The sequence below is a fragment of the Myotis daubentonii genome, chromosome 13 (genome assembly GCF_963259705.1).
Source record: "Myotis daubentonii chromosome 13, mMyoDau2.1, whole genome shotgun sequence".
Lineage (NCBI taxonomy): Eukaryota > Metazoa > Chordata > Mammalia > Chiroptera > Vespertilionidae > Myotis > Myotis daubentonii.
This window is the reverse complement of record NC_081852.1, coordinates 38,014,636-38,030,451: the sequence shown is the minus strand read 5'-3', so window position 1 is coordinate 38,030,451 and position 15,816 is coordinate 38,014,636. Positions and strand designations below refer to the sequence as shown.

The window sequence follows — 15,816 nt, the reverse complement described above, 5'->3', positions numbered from 1 at the left end:
TTGTATCTTTACCTTTTTCTTCCTCTTCCTCTTCTTAAAGGATACCTTTCAGCATTTCATATAATCCTGGTTTGGTGGTGATGAACTCCTTTAGCTTTTCCTTATCTGTGAAGCTCTTTATCTGACCTTCCGTTCTGAATGATAGCTTTGCTGGATAAAGTAATCTTGGTTGTAGGTTCTTGGTATTCATCACTTTGAATATTTCTTGCCACTCCCTTCTGGCCTGCAAAGTTTCTGTTGAGAAATCAGCTGACAGTCGTATGGGTATTCCCTTGTAGGTAACTGAGTTTCTTTCTCTTGCTGTTTTTAAGATTCTCTCTTTATCTTTTGCTCTTGGCATTTTAATTATGATGTGTCTTGGTGTGGTCCTCTTTGGATTCCTTTTGTTTGGGGTTCTCCGCGCTTCTTGGACCTGTAAGTCCATTTCTTTCACCAGGTGGGGGAAGTTTTCTGTCATTATTTCTTCAAATAGGTTTTCAATATCTTGCTCTCTCTCATCTTCTGGCACCCCTATAATTCTGATGTTGGTACGCTTGAAGCTGTCCCAGAGGCTCCTTACACTATCCTCGCATTTTTGGATTCTTTTTTCATTTTGCTTTTCCGGTTGGATGTTTTTTGCTTCCTTGCATTTCAAATCATTGACTTGATTCTTGCGCTCCTCTGGTCTGCTGTCGGGCGTCTGTATAATATTCGTTATTTCAGTCCGTGTGTGCTTAATTTCTAGTTGGTTCCCCAATATAAGATCGAGGGTCTTATTAGTTTTCGTGTAGATCTCATTAAGTTTATCGGCAGCTTCTAAACAGTTCTTGAGAGACCTTAAAAGTGTGGTTCTGAACTCTATTTCTTCCATTGACAATTTTGTCCTGTTTCTTTGTCTCCGCATTTTGTTATGCTTCCTTGGTGCACCCCCTAGTGGTCTTTGTTCGCAGTCTTATAGATAAATCTTGATTGTTGTAGCTAATTCCAGGGAGGGTTTGACCTCTAGGCCAAGTGGCTATGAGAATCAGCTGTGTCAGCAGTGAGAGAACTTCTGTCCTCTAGGGAGGTGCTAATCTGGCGTTTGCCTGAGGCTATCCGGCAAATGCCTCTGTGCAGGGCTTGGGCGGGGCGGGTCGCACAGGATCAACAGGGTGGGCCGGAGAGAGCAGTTATGGCGGCTCTCAGTCCTGTCCCCAGGGGCTCTGCCTCTCTGAGTCCCAGCACCCGCTGCAAAGCTCGGAGAGAAAGCTGCACTCGCTCTGACCGAAGCCAGACAGTCCCGCTTTTCCCGTTTGAGTCTGGGTCCCTAAAGACTCGCCCGGATCTGGTGCTCAGAGTCTGCGACTCCCTCCCGATTGAAAACAACAACCGCGCCCTCCGCCGCCAGCCCGCTCCGCGCACTCAGCACCTCAGAATTTGACTTCAGCACTGCGCCTCCTCTGAGTGTCCGTATGCGTTTCTCTTTCCTCCTAGTTGTAGGACTTCCACTCAGCCAGCGTTCCTGTGGTTCTGGGTGATGTCCCTTCCGTTTTTTGGTTTCACTTTTGAAGTAGTTGTTCAAAGCAGCAAACTCTGGCGTTAACCTATGCCGCCATCTTGGTTCTCCGCTTCTGAGAATTGCCTCTGAAAATGGATTCCCCTGTACCATGGCACAATGTTATTTCAAGTAACCTGTTTGTTATTGATTGGATAAAAACGGTAGGGATTTGACGGGGTGTGCTGTACCTCCAGGCTAGTACAGGTGGTGCCCAGCTCTGAGGGGGAGGAAGAGCCTGGGGCGGAGGTTGGAGCACAGCTGTAAATGGTGCGAATGTACCAGAGCGGCCGACCACATCAGCAAAGGCTTATTTAACTACTAATGATGCAATGTCGTGCCATGTTCCCCAACTATTTTTTAAATGTGAGATGACTATTAATACTCACACTGGTTAAGATTTCTGTGCATTTACTTTGTGCAGGGCATTGCATTCAGCGCTTTCTATGGATTGTACCAGTGTGACTCAAAGGACTGAAAGATCTAGGTTTAATGATCGATTCCTCTACCTGCCATAGGACAGGTGAGACTCTGATGAGGATTTAGAAAAGCTGGAATATCTGGGCTCACCTTCTCACCAAAACCCTCGCCTCTCAGGACTGCAGCCCAATAGAGCTTTCTGTGATGAAAGAAGTGTTTTTATCTGCTGTCTAGCATGGTAGCTGCTAGCCACATGGTGGTATGGAGCACTGGAAATGTGGTTAATTTAACAGATGGGCACTGAAAAACAAACACACACTGAATTTTAATTAAAATTTAAAGGTAAATAGCTACCTTTCATAGCCTTTTTGGATGTCGCAAATAGTTATTCTAAAGATAACTACAAACAGCATTGAAAAGATGCAACATTTCCACCGTTGTAGAAAGCCTATTGGATAGCACTGTGTTGGAGAAATTCTGCATTTTTCTTTTCCTCCCCGTTGAATTTTAGGGCAAGCAGAAGGGCTTTCTCCTCCCCTTTCCAGCTTCTTCAACCCTCTGACTTCAGAGAAAGGAAATTCATTTTCTCTTCCCATCTTCCCTTCCTCCACCCCACACTGCCCACCCCCATGGTATCAGCTTGTTCAACAGCCTTGAGGGGAAAACTCAAAGGGTAAATGGAAGTGACCCAGGCACAGCCTATCAGCATTAGCCTCCTCCTCCTCCTCCCCCCCCCTCCTCTTCCTCCTCCTCCCCAACAATCCACAATTACTCAACTCACAAAAGATGAGAATCATTCTGCCAGAGAGAGAAGCAGACACACGAAATCTGAACACTCTCAGAATAAAAAAACAAACACGAAACCCAAACACAACATTTAATGAGATAAACAAAATACTTGCTTTGGGCTTTGCTAGAGTCTCTATAAGTGGTGATTCGGAAGGAAGGCTGTGAGGTTTCTTTGCAATATCCAAAACGTTTTAAAGGAACTGGTTGTCCTACATTATTTAAATGGAGAATAGGGCTTATTGACACCCCAAACAATGTTTAACTAAAAGAAGTGTTTTTCTGAACCGCAAAAGTATTCAAGCCTTTAACCTAAACACCTTCACAGATGAGGGCTCAGGGCTCAACCCTGCCTCTACGTTTAGAAGTTCACTTTCAATGCTAATGAATTCTTTTACAAGCTGTATGTGCTCATTCTTTTGTGTGTTTTAGACATAGATTCACTAATCGTTCTTTAGATGTAACCCAGAGTTTTCTTGTAACTGCAAAATAGGACTTTAATCCAGATTTATAAAGAGCAGGAAACTGAGTGGAGGAGGAAAGACAAAATAGCCAGAGGGTAAAATGAGAAAGGATCGTACTGCATTAGTCTATTTAAAAAATACCCTAAGGGCCCTGCCGGTGTGGCTCCCTGGTCACAGTTTGATTCCAGGTCAGGGCACGTGCCCGGGTTATGAGCTTCATCCCCAGTGGGGGATGTGCAGGAGGCAGCCGATCAATGATTCTCTCTCATCATTGATGTTTCTATCTCTCTCTCTCCCCCTTCCTCTGAAATAAATAAAAACACCCTAAGGTATTGTGTGGCCTCTGCACAGTACCTTTCTAGTTCCCTTGTCAGATTTTCCAGAAAGTCGAACTCATTTTGACACTTTGATGGATGACCAACGAAATAACCTAGGGATTCTTGTTACAATGCAAATTATGGTTTAGAGATTCTGAGCTTGGGCCTGAGATACTGCATTTCCAGCAAGCTCCCAAAGGATGGCTGTGCTGTTGAGTAGCAAGGATGCAGACCTGAAGGTGAGTCTGGCACCTGCCTTCCATGGGGTACCACTTGGCTGACTCAGGCAGCTCCTTGTTCAGGCCAGTGAGACAGCGGACTTAAGAGACAGCGGACCTAAAGGCATCTTTTTATTATTATTATTTTAAATATTGATTTCAAAGAGGAAGGGAGAGAGAGATAGAAACATCAGTGATGAGAGAGAATCATTGATTGGCTGCGAGCAGTGTCCTGACCAGGGATCGAACCGTAACCTCCTTGTTCATAGGTCGACGCTCAACCACTGAGCCACGAGACAGTGCATTTAACTAACACTTTGAGGCCTCGGTTTCCTGTGCTGTAAATGGGAAGGGCTGGCTGGCAGAGTCCAGACGCACGTACTTCTAAGAGAGCCCTTGACTTCTCTCTCGGGATGTTGCCCTCCGACTCTGCAGGGAAAAGTTCTTTCCGAGAACACCAGGTCCCCTCCGCTCGCTTAGGTCAGGGGCACGGATGACTGTTCGAGGGGAGGGTCGGACAGTCCCGGAGCGAGCTGGCTCGGGACACCGCGGGCCCATTTATTACATAACCGCGAGGCGTCCCTCCTCCCCGCGCCCCTCACCCCTCGCCAAGTCGCACGGGTCGAGCGGATCCCAGGGAGACGTCCCATTCGCCCGCCCGGCAGAGAGCCCACGGCGGAGTGGGGGGCTGAGCGCTGGGGGCTGAGCACCGGGATTCCCCCCGCCGCGCGCTTCTCCCCGGCGCTGCCCGCCGGCCCCACACCAGCCCCGCCGGCGCCTCCGCCCCTTGCGCTCCCCGCCCCTCGGAAGCGCGGACCGCAGCGCCTGGGGCCCGGGAAGGGGCCACCGCCCAAGGACGCGGCGCGGTGGGTGCATCCTGGAGGCATGTCCGTGCGCCACCGCCGGGGCTGCAGCGGTCCACGCGAGGTGAGGACGCAGCGAGGCCGGGCTTAGGGGAAGGGGGTGAGGGATGTGCGCGCGCTGGGAGGGCGCGCCGGTGCCTGGCCCACCGGCACCAGGACGCAGTCTCCCGCGGCCCCCACTCCGGCGCCCGGACTCCCCAGCGCGAGGGCCCGGGAGCCGCATGTTTTACCCTCGTCCTGCTCCGCGGCTCGGCTGTGCTGAGGGCGCAGTGGCTCTAGCGAGGCGGACATCCTGGGGGGCGGGCGGTGGGGTTTAGGGCTGGTTTGGTGGAGCTGGTGGAGGGCACTCCGTTCGCTCCCCGCTGCCCCAGCGCCCAGCAAGGCGCCAGGAGCCCGCCGCCCCAGCCCGGGTCCCCCGGAGCGCTGCGGGGCCGGAGAGACACGTGCCCGCGGGGCCGTCGGTTGGGGCCGCGCTCCGCAGTGTCTGCGCAGGTGGCTGCGGACAGGGAGCGGCTTTGATCTCCGCCTCCCGTGGTTCTCAAGTGCAGACCACTCCGCGCAATGGAAACCGCCTTTCTCCAGGATTGTATTTTCAGTGTATTTTAAAAAATCTCCCTTCTGCCTCAGCTGATAATGCTTATTTCTCGTGTGCGGTGTACTAAAAGCACAGCGGCCTTCAACATCTTTAATGACTGAAGTTAATTTTTCAGTTGCTTCTTGTCCTCAGAGTCAAGCAATGATATGTCTAGTGCGGACTGAGAGAAAAGTGTTCGTGGCAAAATTGTGGGGCACGAATCTAGTCCTGGGGCTGTTTGGTTAACCTGCCGTTTTCACAGCTCAGCATTCTGAACTTATTATAACTTTTTTTTTAATGTTGAGTCAGTGGGACTGCCAGCACACTGGATAAACCCTTCCATTCCGAAGGGGATCTAATTAGTTCACCCTACTTGTTCCTTTGCCGAGACCTGGGCATTCTGATGGCACAGCCAGCTGATCCCAGGAGGGAAGTCTTCAGGCTTGCCAACTTCAGAAACACAGATCTCCACAGGTGTCCCAGACCACTAGCTTTTAAAACCATCAACTGCCCCTGCATAGTTTGTCTCTCCACCTCACCCCCCACAAATAAATGTTATGCCAAACTAGGCTACTGGGTCTGACCCCTCCAAGGTGCCCAACGTATGTCTGTTGAAGAAATAAAGGATGGAAATTAGGAGCAGTGATTAGGTGCCTGCATTTGGTCCATTATAATCACAGGAACTTGAAAATGGAAAAGGATTTTAGAGATCATCTATTCAAATCTTCAACTTACAGCCCAGGAAGTTCAGATTCCAGTTGGCAAGGATTGGCTAAGCTCATAGTGAAATGGTGATGGAACCAGCACCGGAATCCAGGCCTCCTTCCCACTGAATTCAGTTTTCAGAGCATAATGCTAACGGGCATTTTGAACAAAAAAGTTGCATGACTAGAATCACCTAATCATATCATTTTCCTCTTATTTTTTATTTATCTATCTTTTCTTAACTGGTGGGCTTCTGAAATAGATAAGTTGATTTAGTCAAACCACCTTTTAATACAATTTTTAAAAATAAAAAACCTTAATTTTTTAAAAACCCTCACCCGAGGATATTTTTCTATTGATTTTTAGAGAGAGTGGAAGGGGAAAGACAGAGAAAAACATCGATGTGAGAGAAACACATCTATTGGTTGCCTCCTGCATGTGCCAGACCAGGACCCCATGGCAGGAGCCTGCAACCAAGGTACCTGCCCTTGACTGGAATCAAACCCAGTCCCTTCAGTCTGTAGGCCAATGGTCCGCTGAGCTAAACCATCTAGAAAACCCTTAATTTTTTTTAAAATGTTTTTATTGGTCTTTAGAGAGAGAGAGGAAGAGGGATAGAGAAATAGAAACATCATCAATAGGCTGCCCCTGCATGCCCCCTACTGGGATCCAACCAGTGACCTCTTGGTTTATGGGTCGATGCTCAACCACTGAACCACACTGTCGGGGCAGAAACCCTTAATTTTAAATAATGTTTACATTCTTATATGAAGATGAATAAGCTGATACATCCAAGGTGAACTTTCAGAAGAAGAGAAGTAACATAATCACAACAGGCAGACTAAATTTACCCCATTCTCTCCTTGGTCTGATTCTCAGCTCCCTGCAGTGCGGATTGGTTAGTTAAAGGTATGATTTGACTCCGGAGCCGACTTTAGAAAAGTGGTTTGTATGCAGACCATTTGTGTGTTGTGATTAACACCATGACCTATAACACAGCTGAGAAAGGAATTTTAAAGGACCTTATTTAGCATTTTAGCATTGCATTGCACATTTTTTCATGTTTTCACAGTTAGTTCAATTGAACAGATACTCCTTGAGTGCCTACTCTGTGCCTAGTGCTACTCTGGGCATTTGGGATAGGTCAACGATCAAAACAAAGAACGTTGACTCTGTGGAGCTCAAGTTACAATTCATTCATTAGAATTTTTCCAGGATTTTGTTTGGCTGATAGCAGAGAATGTCAGTTTCGGCTAAAGTAAGGAGACAAACATAAATGTTCCAAATTATCTTCCTTCCCATCCTATGATTCTGCTGGGTTTTTTTTGTTTGTTTGTTTTTGCTTTAAATATATTTTATTGATTCTTTACAGAGAAGAAGGGAGAGGGATAGAGAGTTAGAAACATCGATGAGAGAGAAACATCGTTAAGCTGCCTCCTGCACATCCCCTACTGGGGATGTGCCCGCAACCAAGGTACATGCCCTTGACCTGACTCGAACCTGGGACCCTTGAGTCCATAGACTGATGCTCTATCCACTGAGCCAAACCGGTCAGGGCTCTGCTGGTTTTATAGTCACCAAAAACAAAGAAGCAAATTTAGATGAAGTTACTTTGACGTTTATGAACTGACATTCCACTGTCTGAGAATACTAATCCCTGCATTTGGTTATTTTATGTGTGTTCATTCAAAGTCCCTGAAATTTCGTTTCCTTTAGTGCAGGGACATCACTGTGGTGACATTAAACTTGCTGAAGCATGGGAGGATTCGTTTTCTCAGTTGTGCCCCCACCTTAGTGTTGCAGATGGTAATTGTAATTGTGAGATGTAGCTTATTTATTTAGGAAGATGGTGTTCTGCTTTTATTTGGCCTCACCTTAGAGTGTTTTCCATTTCCCTCCACATTACCTTGTGACTTACTGGTTAATCCGTTACCACAGAGGTTTTTCTTTTTAATCAGACTTTGCAGTTTTACGCCTTTTCCAATTCTCTCAATTGCTTTTTCTTCAAAATGGCATGGTTTGCAAGCTCAGGCATGTTTATTGTTTTTAACAAAGGCTTATCAAAATGATCTTGGCAGTTTTTCAGTTGTATACAGCCAAAAAAAAAAGTACTCAGTGCAGCTTTGGGGGCTGTTTATGCATTCCTTACCTAACCAGTTGCTTTGCTTTTAAAAATCGTCTGTTTGGAAGCTATGCTTACGAGTATCTTTCTAGTTTATCTAAAAACTCATCTGTTAAAGTGGGATCATAATTTAATTGAGAAAAAATAGATCCACATTTGAAGACGTAGGGAGATTTTGAGGACAAGGATTGTCTCTGTTTTCAATTTGTTCTACATCAAAGGACATCAGGAAGTGTCACTATCACAGCGTCTCATTAGAAAGTGATCTCTGTTAAGCCCTTGGAGGGGCCTCATGATTTGTGACTGATGCCAGGCACCCAGAGCAGTTGATTTTCTTCATTTGCCCCCACGGTGCTCTGGGCCCCGCATCCCCAGTTCTTTTACCACTCGTTGATGAATGGAGCTGCTGTAGCCAGGTAGAAAGTTCCGCACCATCAATTAAGTACTTAACTAATGTGCTCGTTCATTATTACGAAATGTTTGTTGAACTTCTTATTAAAGATTCGTGTAAAGGTTGTGCTGTGAGCACCGCTTTTCCTGTGTTGGTGGCTGTTGGGGATATCGGGGCACAGACCTGCCTCTGAATCAACTAACACCCTGGTAGGAAGAAAAGACATTCTGTAACTAGCCGTAATGCCTGTTAAAGCCACCGTGAGATAGACAAGTGCTTTGGCAATGCAAAGGAAGGAGAGAGAGCATGTAGGTACTGTGGGGAGTCAAGGCGTAGGGAAGACTTTCTGAGCTGTTCCTGGAAAGATGGGGAGGATGGTACAGCTTTTATAGAGGCAGAAGGGTGCACCTGTCTGTATGGGAACACACCGATGCTTCTTTTTGAAGACATAGAAGACTTCCTTGTGGGGACCAGTTGAGGATGTGTAGGGTTGTATCATAGACGCTCGTCACCTCTACAGCCTCAGCATGCATACCCTTCCGTCCTGGGTAATGGAGTATTGGCCAACGCTAAAACGACTCATTGGGTTAACCTACCCTCTTCCTTTCCCTCTGAAACATAGAGGGAAAGAGCATAGACCTCTGTGGCAAATAACTGTCATCATAGTACAATGGTGTACTTTGCTTTTTATCAGTTCAGGTGCACACTGACACTAGTGTTGGGTCATAGTCCTACTTATTCTAGTAGTACTTGGATTGTAATTTTGCAATTTCATGAAATACTACTGATGTAATGTGAATGGCAAACAGAGAGTGCTGTTTCTATGAAAACTAAGTTGATTGCCATATAAGCTCATAAAAGTAAGCCATATTAAAAAACAATATCGACACATGCTACAACATGGGTAAACCATGAAAACATTATGCCAAGTGAGAGAAGTCAGATATAAAGGGCCACATATCATATGATTCTATTTATATGACATGTCCACAGTAGGGGTAAATTCATAGTGACAAAAAGTACATTAGTGGTTGTCAGGGTATGGGCCTGGGGAGAATTGAGCGTGACTGATAATGGGTACAGGGTTTCTTTTGGGGGTGATGGCTATGTTCTAGAATTAGATAGTGGTGATGGTTGTACAATATTCTGAATGTTCTAAAAACTACTGAATTGTACACTTTAAAATCATTAAAATAGTGAATTTTATCTCAATTAAAAAATACTATGAAGTTAAAAAAAGCAACATCAAAAACAAGCTAATACTACTTTGGTATGGAATAGACAGCTGTAAAAGATTGGAAAATTACAGTAAAAAATCTAGAAAGATTTTGCACTCAGGTTTTTTCACAAGGGTTTTTAAGTTACAAGTGCTTTTAAGAAATGGAAGCAGAGCTCTGGCTGGTTTGGCTCAGTAGATAGAGCATCGGCCTGCGGACTGAAGGATCCCGGGTTCGATTCCGGTCAAGGGCACATGCCCGGGTGTGGGCTCGATCCCCAATAGGGGGCTTGCAGGAGGCAGCTGATCAATGATTCTCTCTTATCATTGATGTTTCTGTCTCTTCCTCTCCCTTCCTCTCTGAAATCAATAAAAAAATATATTTTTTTTAAAAAGAAAGAAATGAAAGCATGCAACACACTGAAGAATTTCAAAGGGAAGGGGCGGGGGTGGGAAGAGATTGACCAAAGAAATGATATGCACATACGCATAACCCATGGACACAGACAATAGTGTGGTGAAGGCCTGGGGAGGGGGTGGAAGCGGGATGGAGGAGGTCAATGAGGAAAAAAAGGGGGACATCTGTAATACTTTCAGCAATAAAGATAAATTTTTAAAAAAGAAAAAAAGAAATGGAAGCAGGAGGCATGCTGGATCATGGCACAGGGGCAGTGCAAGCTCCAGGCGCAGCGTTGGCCTTAGAGAGAACTGGGCCGGAGGAAGGGAGGCCGTGTTATCTATTGCCCCACTGAGAAGGAGGCAGGCACCTTCCTTCTCCACCAAAACACCTTTCTAAGGATGCAGCCCGTGCCTCCACACTCACATCTCTGCAGGTGTTTGTTGAATGAAGGATGGGTTTCTGCAAATAAAATTTTGCATTTCAGTGACTCAGTTACCATCACTCAATGCATCATCTCTATTCAACACACCCTCCTGGGCTGTCTGATTCATAGCAGTAACATTTGCTTTGAAAGATTATACAGCTCTGTAAATCGTAAGCAGCTGATAGCAATACCAAACCACTCTTATCTGTAGACCTGCAAATTCCCACCTTTCGATTGGCAACCCTCCTCTCCCTCGGTAAAACCAATATGCCTCTGTAGAGCTTACAACATCTGCCTGGATCTCACGAGTTCAATAAAAATTTTAACACGTGTTCATCTTAAAACAAACAAACAACTAAATGAACAAACAGGAAATCTGGGAGTGGTTTACCCAAGAAAGACAACACAGAGTTCCAATCATGACCTGATAGCCAAAGATAGTGAATGATTTTACTTTTATTTATGTGACTAAAGTTGAAAGAAAATATTTGAAATATGGAATATCAACTTTTTGACTCTCACCTTTTACTGACTTCTGATTGCTTTAAGAAAACTTAATGTTTCATTTTCTTAGGGTACCAAGTGTCTCTTGAAAATAGCTCATCTCTCTGTGTCTGGAGATAAATTTTGTGTTCTAAGTCTCTCTGATGGATATAATATGAGTCACTTAAGACTATAGAGGAGACCTGAACCTAGTTTTCAAGTTCCAAATCACCATAAAAATCACAACCCTCCCCCACCCACATCTCTCTATGGCTCCCTGGTTTATGCATGTGAACAAAGTTGTAACATAAAACCTTAACTACACTAACACTTAAACTATCTGCTGACTTTATAATTTTTCAAAATATTTCTGAGAACAATGAACCATTTTCTGGTTCATTTAACATATTACAGGTTAAGGTTATACTTTTCATGGGAGTGAGCTCATATTTATCTCTTGAAAGCAGTCATATTTCTTGAAATAGTGATTTCAGGTCTCTGAACCTGTAACTTCGAAACAATCCCACTCGTAGGCCATGAAGGAACTGCTAACCCACCCCCCCCCCCCCCAAACCTGAAACCCACACTCACATCAAAGTCAGATCTGCTTGAAGGGAGAATGGAGTGCTGCTTCTTCAGTCAGATATAGGTCAATCAGATAACTAGCAAAAAGCAACCTTAATCATCATTATTAACTACTCAGGAATGGGGCAGCCCAACTCACAGGGGTCACTGCTATAGAGAAGAAGTGTTTGTCCAGGTGATGTCTGACAACTGAGTGATCCGTCACTGAGTTGACTCAAGTCTATATCAATGGTTCTCAACCCTGGTTACACATTAGAATCAACTGGGGAAGGAAAAAAATATTGGTACTAAGTACCCACCCTCAAAACTTCTGATTCAGTTGGTCTGGGATAGGATCAGGGCATCAGTGTTTTTTAAAGCTCCCCTAGTGAATCTCAGGTACAGGTGGGGTTGTGAGCTACTGATTGATATACTTTTATCGTTAAATTTTGTTTTTTGTGTGCAATTTCTTCATTCAGTATATAAGAAGCCCTCCCAATATTTAAATAAGTTTTCACTGATTTTTATCCCCCTATGGGATTCACTGAGCTTATGTCTATACAATGTCAAAATAACCAAATCAACCAAATTGGTATTAATGCAGTTAGCTAACCAATCAATTGACCAACTTGTTTTATGTTTTTGGTGATGGTGGTTTCATAGGTATATTTCTTGAGGACAGTCATTTGATCTTTTTCTCTATAATAATCTGTTTTCTCTATAATGCTTACAGATATGTCCTTGTTTATTATGAGTTTCCTTAATTGATTGAGTTGTTAATCCTAATGCTCAAATTTTCCGCTGGACAATTTTTTAATTTAACCGAATCAAAATAGTTTTTTAAAATTTTGACCTTTATATAAGGAAAACATTGTATAGGACTCATATAAGAAAGATAGCCGTTTAAATCTGGCCTCGTGTTACTTAAAATATGACTAATTTTAAGTTTTTCCTTGCCATTAGTATTTACTATCTTTGAATAAATGTGGTGAGATGATTGATATAGAACATAAAGAACACTGATCTAGCACACTACTCTATTTGTAATGACATTTGTTCTTATTTTTAAATACTCAGGGAAATTCTCCCCCACCGTTACCAGTTAGCTTTCCCAAATTATGCTTTAACTGTTGATTTTTTAGAATATGTGTGGGGTTTTTTTTTTGTTATTGATTTCAGAGAGGAAGGGAGAAGGAGAGAGAAATAGAAACATCAGTGATAAAAGAGAATCATTGATCGGCTGCCTCCTGTATGTCCCACACTGGGGATTGCGCCTGCAACCCTGGCATGTGCCCTGACCAGGAATCAAACTGCGACCTCCTGGTTCATAAGCTGATGCTCAACCACTGAGCCATGCTGGCCGGGCTTGTCTCATTAGCTTTATATTCTCCATGCTTGTAGGGAGAGAAAGCCAAATGAGCAGTTAGATGTTCTGGGCAAGAAATATAGATTGGGAGCTATCAACATAGAGACCGTTTAAGAGGTATATGTGGAACTAATTACCAAAGGAGAGTGTTTATTAAGAGACATGAGATGGGTCAAAGATGAAATCCTGAGGAAGAGCTATTTAGTGTCAGGTGCCCTCTTCTGTACTCATACTAACCTAATGCACATTGGTCAATGGAGTTTCCTTTTTTATGTATTAATTTCCTATTTTCTGACATATGCTTGTGCATAACTGTCAAGAGTGTTGGAGCATGAGTGTGTATGTGTGTGGTGGGGGTGGAGTGGGGTCAGAGCACAGGCCATGGAAACCAGCCAAGGAAGTTTTCTTTTTCTTTGAAAACCCTGCATCCTGCACAAAACTACAGGGTTCCTTCTACATGGATATTTAGGCACTGAATGTGAAGTTAAACTTGAGTGTTTAGCTAGTGGATTCGCAGTGCAGACAGCCATTGTAATATTTTTTGGCATAAAATGATTTGTTAAGAAGTATTGTGGTTCCTTGACTTTTAACGTCCAGACATTTCCTCCATGTCTTGGTTCTTCCTTTTGGAATTAGAGCAATGACTGCTGCATTCTAGGTGTGGTCCCGGTGAGGCCCAGGGACAAGTTCCATTCCATGTGGGCCTGAAGCTTCATTTTGTTTCATTGACACAGACCCTGTCCTCAATGCTGGCCAGCTGTTTGGCAAATTTAGTTACAAGGCTCACCCAGAAACAGTGTAGTAACTTAATTTAAAAACTCATAAACAGGAGAGACTCCTGTTGTGGAAATTCCAGGGAGAAGTTCAGTAATGAGCGGCCAACAGTGTTAAGAGGACAACTACTTAAGAATGGCGGAGTTAGGAGTCATTGTGCATCATCATCAACAGCTTGAACTGTATGTAAGGGGGGCAGGAGGCATATTCCATTCCACTGAGGTGGGAATGAGAAACGGGATGAGGAGCTAGCCCAGTGGTTCTCAACCTTCCTAATGCCGTGACCCTTTAATACAGTTCCTCATGTTGTGGTGACCCCCAATTTCATTGTTACAAATTGAACATAATTGAAGCATAGTGATTAATCACAAAAACAATATGTAATTATATATGTGTTTTCCGATGGTCTTAGGCGACTCCTGTGAAAGGGTCATTCGACCCTCAAAGGTATCACGACCCACAGGTTGAGAACCACTGCCTTATAGCCCGTCTCCTACCCCCACCCACCCCAGGCCTCCACCACCCTATTGTCTGTGTCCATGGGTTGTGCATATATGCATACAAATTCTTTGGTTGATCTCTTCCCACCCACAAACCCACCCCCATATCAACTTTTCCTGCTCTCATTTCCTTCTTCTTAGAGGCTAGAGCTCATGATCCATCACATCAATTGCTCTTTTTCTGGAACCCCCACTCCTTCCAAGTCACCAATCCCCAGTTCCCCGTCAATGCAAACATCCAAATATTTCCACTCCTATAACTGGTAAGGCAAGTTTTGCTAGAGGAAATCTCTCAACCTTGCAGATTCATGATACAATATAATTATCATTTCTAACACAGACTAAGTTCTTGGAGTGACTCAGCAATTCTATGTTGTACCTGTCCTATGCACACAATGGTTATTCAAAATCCTAAGTGACCTATGTACCCTTCATTTCCAGCAGTACCGCATAATGGTAAACAGCTTTGCATCCTGGTTTTGCCTCTTAGTCACTGTATAACCTCAGGCAAGATACTTATTCCCTCAATGTTTCAGCTGTTTTATTTGTAAAATTAGAATAGTAATTTCATCTTCCCAGAGTTGTTTCAAGAAATTCGTGAGTTAACATATTTAAAGTAATTTTAATAATGCTTAGAACATAGAAAGTGTCCAAAATATGTTAGTTACTATTTTATAGAGCAGCGGTTCTCAACCTGTGGGTCGCGATCCCTTTGGGGGTCAAACGACCCTTTCTCAGGGGTTGCCTAAGACCATCAGAAAACACAAATATAATTACGTATTGTTTTGTGATTAATCACTATGCTTTAATTATGTTCAATTTGTAACAATGAAAATACATCCTGCATATCAGATATTTACATTATGTTTCATAACAGTAGCAAAATTACAGTTATGAAGTAGCAACGAAAATAATTTTATGGTTGGGGGTCACCACAACATGAGGAGCTATATTAAAGGGTCATGGCATTAGGAAGGTTGAGAACCACTGCTATAAGGGGTCAATGGGAGAAAAAAAGAGGACATATGAAATACTTTCAACCATAAATATTAAAAAAAATAATAATTAAAAGAAAAGTTGATGATATGAGAGAAAATGTAGGAGCAAGGAACCTAAGGGCTCAAGGAGATTGAAAATTAATTGAAAAGTTGGAGACTTGTAGAGATAGAAAGTTGAGGTTAGAAAGGGATACTTAATTCTCACAACAACCCTAGATTTTAGAAGTAAATGTTGGCATCAGTGATGATAGGTTGATGGTGTGACTTTGAGAATACGTGACTGAAATGATTGGAAGTGAAGATGATGGGACATGACAAGGTCAAAGTTGAGGCTGAGATCAGCAGAGATGTTGAGTAGGTGTTGACTAAACTCATTGGAATGGTGCCCAGAAGCCCTAAGGACTGGTCTGGACTTTAGAAAGCTGCAAACTCAAATATGAGATGGACTTAGTCGGGGATTGGGAATGTCTAGTGTCTAGCCTGTGGACTGTATAGGGCCCAAGAAGCCATTTAGTCTAGCCCTGTCAAGGCATGAGGGGTGAGTTAATTAAATGTTTGACCAAATATAGCAGGCTAATTTTTAAGTTGATAATTTTGTATGGCCCTTGAGTGATGTTATAAATCTCCAAATGGCCCTTGGCAAATAAAAGGTTCCCTACTCCTGGATTAGGGAAAGATACAAAAGATTAGCTGATATCTGGCATACAATAAACATTAC

At 43.7% G+C, this 15,816-nt stretch overlaps 1 protein-coding gene across 1 annotated transcript in view; it reads left to right on the top strand.

Moving 5' to 3' along the window:
- The first annotated feature begins 4,243 nt into the window (after positions 1-4,243).
- The window catches only part of SLC16A12 (solute carrier family 16 member 12), a 63,744-nt gene continuing 52,171 nt past the window's right edge, over positions 4,244-15,816 (top strand). Inside the window, exon 1 of the mRNA XM_059662789.1 lies at positions 4,244-4,645. The gene's annotated coding sequence lies outside the window, so the exon portion shown is untranslated. The remainder of the gene's footprint in view (positions 4,646-15,816) is intronic.